Below are 9,158 nucleotides of genomic sequence, written 5' to 3' on the forward strand. Positions count from 1 at the left end.
TTACCCCTGGGAAAAAAAACAAACAAACAAACAAATTAACACGCACCCGTGATCTTTCTTCTGGGAAAAAAATGCAAAATTCCAGATTTTTGTAGATAGGAACTTGAAACCTCTACAGTAGAGTTCTCTGATACGCTGAATATGATGGTGTGAATTTCATTAAGGTTCTTTAACTTTTAGAGGGTCTTTCCCCCTTTTTTCGAAAATCAGCCAAATTTTCTCAGGCGCGTAACTTTTGATGGGTAAAATTAAACTTGATGAAACTTATATTTTTGAAATCAAAATTAAAATCTAATTCTTTTGATGTATCTATTGGTACCAAAATTGCATTTTTTAGAGTTTCGGTTACCATTGAGCCGGGTCGCTCCTTACTTACAGTTCGTTACCACAAACTGTTTGACAATAGAAAAAGTTGCATGACTTACTCACTTAGACTTAGATCCGCTGACGCTTAGTGGCGTATAGGGCATCAATGGCTGACCTTCACGTCGGACGATCTTGAGCCAGAGACCACAGCTCATTGAAGGATGATGATAATACTCTTGCTTCAACTTCAAGGAAACGACCAAAGGTGATTTGTTGTCTACCAGCCCACCGGAGCCCAGCAGTCTAGCACTAGAGGAGTTCAGCACCAAAGTTCATAAGGAAGTCGTCCTTGTCCCATTCGAGTCATGGGCCCCCAGTATCACCGCCTTCTAAGTCAAACTTCATCTGTTATTAGTGGCTACTTTGTGAGAACCTTGATCCTGGTGCTGGGTACTTATATCGTTCCAACAAATCGCAAGTATTCTTCGCAGAAAAATATTCTCAAATCCAAGTGACCTTTCCTCTACAGCGCTAGACAGACTCTAGGATTCGCATCCATAGGTTAATACGGAGATTACATTGCTGTTAAACAGACACAGTTTCAACTTAAGAGAATTCTCTGTCACAACCTGCCGTTTTGGGTTAGTGTACAACCTAGATACATGAATCCGCTGACTCCATCGATTTCTGTTTTCCCAAGCTTAAGACTTTCAGGTGGCAAAGTGATACAGCGTTTGAAACTGCCTTGGTCTTGTTCCCATTAATCTGCAGACCTATTTGGGAGGCTTGGTGAATGGTGAAGATAAGGTCGCAACACGACCAACTGGGCCGAAAACCATGCTGTTCATATCTTAGCGCAGAGTCTACTTGCCTTTCAGTTCTATTTGATATAATTTTGCAGGGAATCTTACTTCCAGTCGTCTGGAGTGTTATTCCTCTCCGGTTATCGCATACTGATTTTTTTCCTTTCTTGAAAAGTTCGACAATCATCCATTTTTTTCATTCAGATAGAATAGCCTCAGAATGTAAGTAGTTTGTAATGTATTTGTAAGTAGTTTAAAAGTGTATGACCTTCCTGTTCATCTAGTTTCAATTTTTTGTGTTTGCTTCGGAATTTTCTGTCTTTCAAAAAAGTTATCACTTTTGAGGTTTTCATGTTTTTCCCTTCAATTGCAAGCTAATGTGACCAAAATAATAAGTAAATGTGTATACCAGCTCTAATAGGATTTTTGAGAATGAACTCAGCTTTTCTTTTTCTAATACACGGGACTTGACTTAGTTTTTTGTAAAGTCTTTCTGCACGAAGGATACAATAAAGCGGTCTACAAAGGTCATTCTGATAATAAATACGGTCAATTACAGGCACTATTACCTCACTGAAAATTATTGGTGTAAGTTGGAAAAATAAAAGTGAAAAGACTGATCCAAACATGATCACAAGCTTGAAAGATAGTAAAAGCAAAAATCATCTATTGAGTATGGGATTTAACCCCACCAAGGAATTTAACCCAACCAGCAGTGTCTCCTAAAGAAGATATGTTTGATAATATAAACTCGTCTTTGGTTCCAAGGTTTTCGAAGAGATATCCTAAGTTGTATTCTGTTGGCGAAATTGTAAGTATGAAATTGGGTAGAATCCAACTCTTTCCCTTTTTTTCGTGAGGAAAATCTATGAATGATAGATCTCGCAACAGAATATTAACTTAATTTCATTTTTTTTATATTTTTACCTCAGTTGCTTTGGTATTCTCATCGAATTAACTCTTATAGCTTCTTTTCCCTACGTGGATCAGTTGAGACAATTGTATTTTATTGGTGGTGGTTTTATTTATTTTTAGTTTTATTTTGGTTTTTTATCTTAGTTTCTCTTGTTCTGAAGACGCCTAGATTGGATACAGGCGAAATACCCACTTTGTTTTAGTTTTTCATCTCTTCTCGCTACTGGCCGCAGTCTCTTTTGTCGCTTTTTCTTTGAGTTTTTTTTCTCTCTTTGTTAGTTTTCAGGAAAATTGATAGAGAGGTCTGAACCGATGTATCAATGGAACAACCAATCTCTGCCTTTCTTGTGCTTGATTTGGTTGGTTGGTTGCTTTTAGAATTCCCATCCAAGATTTTCTACGGTTTGGAGTTTCTGAAAATTTTTTAGCTTATTCGGACCATCACTTCCCTGTTTTAGAATAATCACGCATATCAACTTCTTTTTCATCATTTTTATTACGATCGTAAACAAAAACAGCCTACAAGCTATAGTTTTCAACTTATTTTTGTTTTAGGGGGGAGGGGATATGTTAATTCTCAATGATTTAAGTAGTTACTCTAATTCTCAGTAGCAACGTAACTCGTCCATTTTCTCCCTAAGAAAAAAAATTCTTCGAACATCGTGGCAAAGAACCGTAATTAAGAAGATACTGAAACCAATAATAACCGAAACTCCAAAACATTGAATTTATGTCAATATTAATGTCAATGCAGAGGCCTAGATGGTCGAGGGGTCGAGAAATAGGTCTCTAATCTCTCTTGATTCCCGGAAATATATTTGGTTTGCGCCTTTATTATTGGAGCTGGGTTAGGGGTAATAGTAACCCTGCGATTGTAAAATTCTTTTTGTGTGTAGCATAAAATATCATTTTCACATTCCTACCAACAGAGAGTTGGAAAAGGTGCAGCAGGATATCGTTAGTCTCACTAGGAAAGTTGTTTTTTCTTGGGACCGGGGGGGGGGGCTTACATGTGCCTCCAGGAGATTTTTGGACAATTTGTAGTAAATATATTTCTTTTTTCCTAGATATATGTATACAATGTATCAAAAAACCAAAAAACTTATTATAGAGGTTGCAATGGCTTCAGCCGCGTTAAAGATTAAAAATCACGCGGCGTTTCCATCCATATGAACAATAATATCCCTTTCTGTCCACTTGAAATTCTGTAATAAAACTATTATGAAGGAAATATTCAACAAAACTACTGTTCATCAAAAACATTGTTTAAATATTCAAGTTTGTCCAAAAAGTTTAATTACAATTCAACGTTTGAATTATTAAGCAGCAAAATTTAGTTAAAAACTTAAATTCAAATTAAATTAAAATTAAAGAATAACTTAAATTTATTGTTTATACAAGTTAACAGTGAGAAATCGGGAGTTTAAGTGGCCAATAGCCCACAATCTTAATTAAATTAGGACATGAATTGAAAAACAAAAATAACTAAATAAAAATAAATAATTTTATTCCACCTAAAGGTAAGGAGCCACATTAAAACTTAAAACGAACAGAAATCAAACGTATTTAAGATGGACCCCCCCCCCTCCCCTTAATCTTTCGCTCTTTTCGTTAAAGTTTCACATTTTATCCCAGTATTTTAAGAAGGACTGCTGGAACACACGGGTTGTTGAATCAGAACAAGAAGCCTTTTTAAACCCCTAAGAACTTTAGTGCAACAAGCGAGGCATTGAGGAGGGGCTGCTCCCCTCACATACAGAATAATTGCTGTTCGTTTAAAGTGTCCATCATTTTCTTGCTCTTTCATTTTCTGTTGAAAAACTATTTATTTTTATTTTTAATTTCACTACAAAGAGTAAATTTGACATGTAATTTTTTTTAGATCTTTTTTAGATCTTTTTTGATCTTTTTTAGATCTTTTTTAGATCATTTTTTTAGATCTTGGACATCTTTTTTCTTACATCTTTCTTGCATCTTTTTCTACACTTTTAGCCATAGGATATAAGACAGTAGATTTTTTTATGCACTAGAACATGAGCTTCTTGTAAACACTTATTATAGCCTCTTTTTTACTTTTTATAACTTTAATAAATCAAATAATATTAACATTTTGATTACTAAATATCAGTATACGTATATTAAACTGACAATGCACATTAATTTGTATTTTTTCAGTAAAGTGCAAATTTTTATCTGGCCTTGGGAAGGCATAGGGGTTTTGCGCCCAACTTATGTTAATTTCTGCTCGTTTTGAGTTTGACGCAGTTATTTATTGTAATTTCTGTTCGTTTTGGGTTCCATTTATTTATCGATGCTGATTTGTGTAGTTTTACGCTTGGTAGATTATTTGATTTTATTTTTGCTCATTTTTTGGGAGTTCTTTACTTTTCTTTGAAAAACTTATTTTGTGGACAAAGTTTTTTTTAATTAATTTCTGTTCGTTTTATATTGACATAGTCTTTTCAGGGAAAATAAAATAATTCTTTAAATATTTTCGTTTTTTAAGACTTTATAATTTGGTCTGCTATTTGTATGCTGGAGAAAAATTTACAGCAATTTTTAACAACATATACCCTTTTAAAAATCTGGACACAAATGGTACTGTTTAATATAGTTTCATACCTCCTCTAGTTGACCTGAAATGGAAAACTTGATACCATTCGCAAAAAAATCTGTTTACTTTCTTTGATAGCTTGGATACACTTACGCTATTTTGATTTGGTTAAATTTCAAGAGCAGAAGTAGCCCCGAAAGTTTGAACATAACACCCTCAGTTGTTCTTGGGATACTGCTGAGATGCCTTATTGGGATTTAGCATTATCACAGTGCATTTTGGTTTAATCTTAAGGCAAAATTTCGTTTTTAAACATAATAAGCAAATGGGAGGGTGGGTGTGCGAGGGTGGGCGTGGGAGGGTAGGTGTGGAAGGGGGGTTAGTTGCCCTCCAGTCACTTTCGACTATTAAAAAGGGCATCAGCCCTTTTTATTTTCAATCGAATGATCCCTTTTCGAAGTTCCCACGACAAATCCTTCGATACGAAGTGCCGTGGTCTAAACAGCAACAACAACAAAAAATAATACATCATACTTACATTGATCTTTACTATAAAATTGCCAAGCATTCCAATCACTTTCGGCTGTTAGAAAGGGCACTAGGCCTTTCGATTTCCAATCGAATGAGCCCTTTTGGAAACGACAACGATTTCTATAAATACCTTATACGCCACCAGGGCATAAATTACAACCCTTACCCTAAGGTCTGTTAGGGTGGTTGTCATCCTCTAATACCGAATTTCCAGAACTTTCAACTACGTTTAAAAAAATGGCTATCTCAAAATTTTGATTGGATGTGTTTGGGGAAATGGTGGGCGTGAGAGGGGCCGTGGTCGTTCTCCAATCGCTTTCAACTATTAAAAATAGCCCTAGCCCTTTCAATGTCCAATCAAATGAGCTGTTTGGAAGTTTCTATGACAATACTTTCGATATAAAATCTTATATGCCCCCAGGGCATTAATTACAACCTTTGTCCTGAGTGATGGGGGGGGATGTCATTCTCAAAGACTTAATTTCCAGAACTTTCTACTATGTTGAATAAAATGGCGTTCTCTAAACTTTGATTGAATGTTTTTGGGGAAATGGTGGGCGTAAGAGGGGGGTTAATTACTCTCCACTCTCTTTCGATTAAAAAGGGCAATTTCACTTTCCAATCAAATGAGCCCTTTTTGAAATTTCTATAAAAACTTTCTATATAAACTTTACATGCCCCAAGGGCATAACTTACAACCTTTGCACTGACGGCTCTCAGGTGTTTATCATCCTAAAAGACCTAATTTCAGGAAATTTTAACTATGTTGAACAAAATGGATATCTCAAAATTTTGATTGGATGCATTTGGGAAAAAAGTGGGCTTGAGGGTGGCGTTAGTCGCTCTCCACTCACTTTCAACTATTAAAAAAGGCACTAGCCCTTTAAATTTCCAAATGAATGAGCCCTTTTGAAGTTTCTACGCTTTCAATAAAAACCTTGTATGCCCCAAGGACATAACTTACAACCCTTGCCCTGAGGGCGGTGGGGGGGGGAGGGGTTGTCATCCTTAAAGACATAATTTCCAAAACTTTCAACTACGTTAAATAAAATGGCTATCTGAAATATTGATTGGATGTCTTTGGGGAAAATATGGGCGTGAAAGGGGGGTTAGTTGCCCTCAAATCACTTTCGACTATTAAAAAGGGCACTAGCCCTTTGAATTTCCAATTGAATAATCCCTTCTTCAGGTTTCTACGACAAAGATTTCAGTAAAAACCTTATATGCTCCCAGGCATAACTTATAACCCTTGCCCTGAAGACTGTGGGGGGAGTGTCCTGCTCAAAGGTATAATTTCCTGAACTTTGAACTGCTTGGAACAAATAGGCTATCTCAAAATATCTATTGGCTGTGTTTGGGTAAATGGTGGGCTTGGAAGGGGTGTTAGTTTCTTTCCAATCACTTTCGACTATTAAAAAGGGCACTAGCCATTTCAATTTTCAATCGAATGAGCCGTTCTTGAAGTTTCTACGACAACGCGTTATATAAAAACCGTATATGCCCCCTGAGCATAATTTACAACCATTGCCCTGAGGGCTGTGGGGGGGGATTGTCATCCGAAAAGACCTATTTTAAAGAACTTTCAACTACGTTGAACAAAATGGATATCTCAAAATTTTGATTGGATGCATTCGGGAAAATGCTGGGCGTGAGAGGGGCGTTAGTCGCTCTCCAATCACTTTCAACTTTTAAAAAAGACCCTAGCCCTTTGAATTTCCAATCGAATGATCCCTTTTTCAAGTTTCTACGACAAAGATTTCAGTAAAAACCTTATATGCTTCCAGGCATAACTTATAACCCTTGCCCTGAAGACTGTGGGGTGAGTGTCCTGCTCAAAGGTATAATTTCGTGAACTTTGAACTGCGTGGAACAAAAATTATATCTCAAAATATTTATTGGCTGTGTTTGGGGAAATGGTGGGCGTGGAAGGGGCGTTCGACTATTAAAAAGGGCACTAGCCATTTCAATTTCCAATTGAATGAGCGCTTTTGGAGTTTCTACGCTTTCAATAAAAACCTTGTATGCCCCAAGGGCATAACTTACAACCCTTGCCCTGAGGGCTGTGGGAGGGAGGGGTTGTCAGCCTTAAAACCCTAATTTCAAAAACTTTCTACTACGTTGAATAAAATGGCTATCTAAAATATTGATTGGATGTGTTTGGGGAAAAGATGGGCGTGAGAGGGGGGTTATTTGCCCTCAAATCACTTTCGACTATTAAAAAGGGCACAAGCTCTTTGAATTTCCAATTGAATGATCCCTTTTTCAGGTTTCTACGACAAAGATTTCAGTAAAAACCTTATATGCTCCCAGGCATAACTTAAAAATCTTGCCCTAAAGACTGTGGGGGGAGTGTCCTGCTCAAAGGTATAGTTTCCTGAACTTTGAACTACGTGGAACAAAAATGATATCTCAAAATATTTATTGGCTGTGTTTGGGTAAATGGTGGGCTTGGAAGGGGTGTTAGTTTCTTTCCAATCACTTTTGACTATTAAAAAGGGCACTAGCCATTTCAATTTCAAATCGAATGAGCCCTTTTGAAGTTTCTACGACAACGCGTTATATAAAAACCTTATGTGCCCCCTGGGCAAAATTTACAACCATTGCCCTGAGGGGGGTGGGGGGGGGGTTGTCAGACGAAAAGACCTAATTTCAAGAACTTTCAACTACGTTGAACAAAATGAATACCTCAAAATTTTGATTGGATGCATTTGGGAAAATGGTGGGCGTGAGAAGGGAGTTAGTCGCTCTCCAATCACTTTCAACTATTAAAAAAGGCACTAGCCTTTTCAATTTCCACATGAATGAGCCCTTTTGAAGTTTCTACGCTTTCAATAAAAACCTTGTATGCCTCAAGGGCATAACTTACAACCCTTGCCCTGTGGGTTGTGGGGGGGGGGGTGGGGTTGTCATCCTTAAAGACCAAATTTCCAAAACTTTCAACTACGTTGAATAAAATGGCTATCTTAAATATTTATTGGATGTGTTTGGGGAAAAGATGGGCGTGAGAGGGTTTAGTTGCCCTCAAATCACTTTTGAATATTAAAAAGGGCACTAGCCCTTTCAATTTCCAATCGAATGATCCCTTTTTCAAGTTTCTACGACAAAGATTTCAGTAAAAACCTTATATGCTCCTAGGTGTAACTTATAACCCTTGCCCTGAAGACTGTGGGGGGAGTGTCCTGCTAAAAGGTATAATTTCCTGAACTTTGAACTGCGTGGAACAAAAAGACTATCTCAAAATATTTATTGGCTGTGTTTGGGGAAATGGTGGGCGTGGAAGGGGTGTTCAAGTATTAAAAAGAGCACTAGGCATTTCAATTTCCAATCGAATGAGCCCTTTTTGAAGTTTCTACGACAACGCGTTATATAAAAACCTTATATGCCCCCGTGGCATAATCTACAACCATTGCCCTGAGGGATGTGGGGGGGGGTTGTCATCCTCAAGACCTAATTTCTAGAACTTAAAACTACGTTGAATAAAATGGCTATCTCATAGTTTTGATTAGATGTGTTTGGGGAAAAGGTGGGTGTATGAGGCGGGTTAATTGCTCCTAATCACATTCGACTGTTAAAAAGGGCACTAGCGCTTAGAATTTCCAATCGAATGAGCCTTTTCTTAAGTATCTGGGACAACGCCTTCTATAAAAAAACCTTATATGCCCCCAGGGCATAACTTACAACCCTTGCCTTGAGTGCTGTGGGGGACCGTCATCCTCAAAAACATAATTTCTATCTGGAAATCAACTACGCTGAACAAAATTGCTATCTCAAAATTTTGATTGGATATGTTTCGGGAAATGGTGGTTGTGGAAGCGGTGTTAGTCGCTCCGATGGGCACAAGCCACTCCAATTTCCAATTGAATGAGCCCTTTTCAAATTCTCTTCAACAACTTCTTTGATACGAAGTTCCCTGCTCTAAAGGAAAAAATTAATAAATAATACATTGTGCCAACATCGTTCTTATATGCCCCCAGTGCATAACTAAAACCCTTGCCCCGAGGGTTTTGGAGGGAGGTTGTCCTCCTCTGTACTTAGTCTCCGTTTCTTGT

The sequence above is a fragment of the Artemia sp. Qi Xiang Cuo genome, chromosome 2, assembly GCF_049724085.1.
Source record: "Artemia sp. Qi Xiang Cuo chromosome 2, ASM4972408v1, whole genome shotgun sequence".
Classification (NCBI taxonomy): Eukaryota; Metazoa; Arthropoda; class Branchiopoda; order Anostraca; family Artemiidae; genus Artemia; species Artemia sp. Qi Xiang Cuo.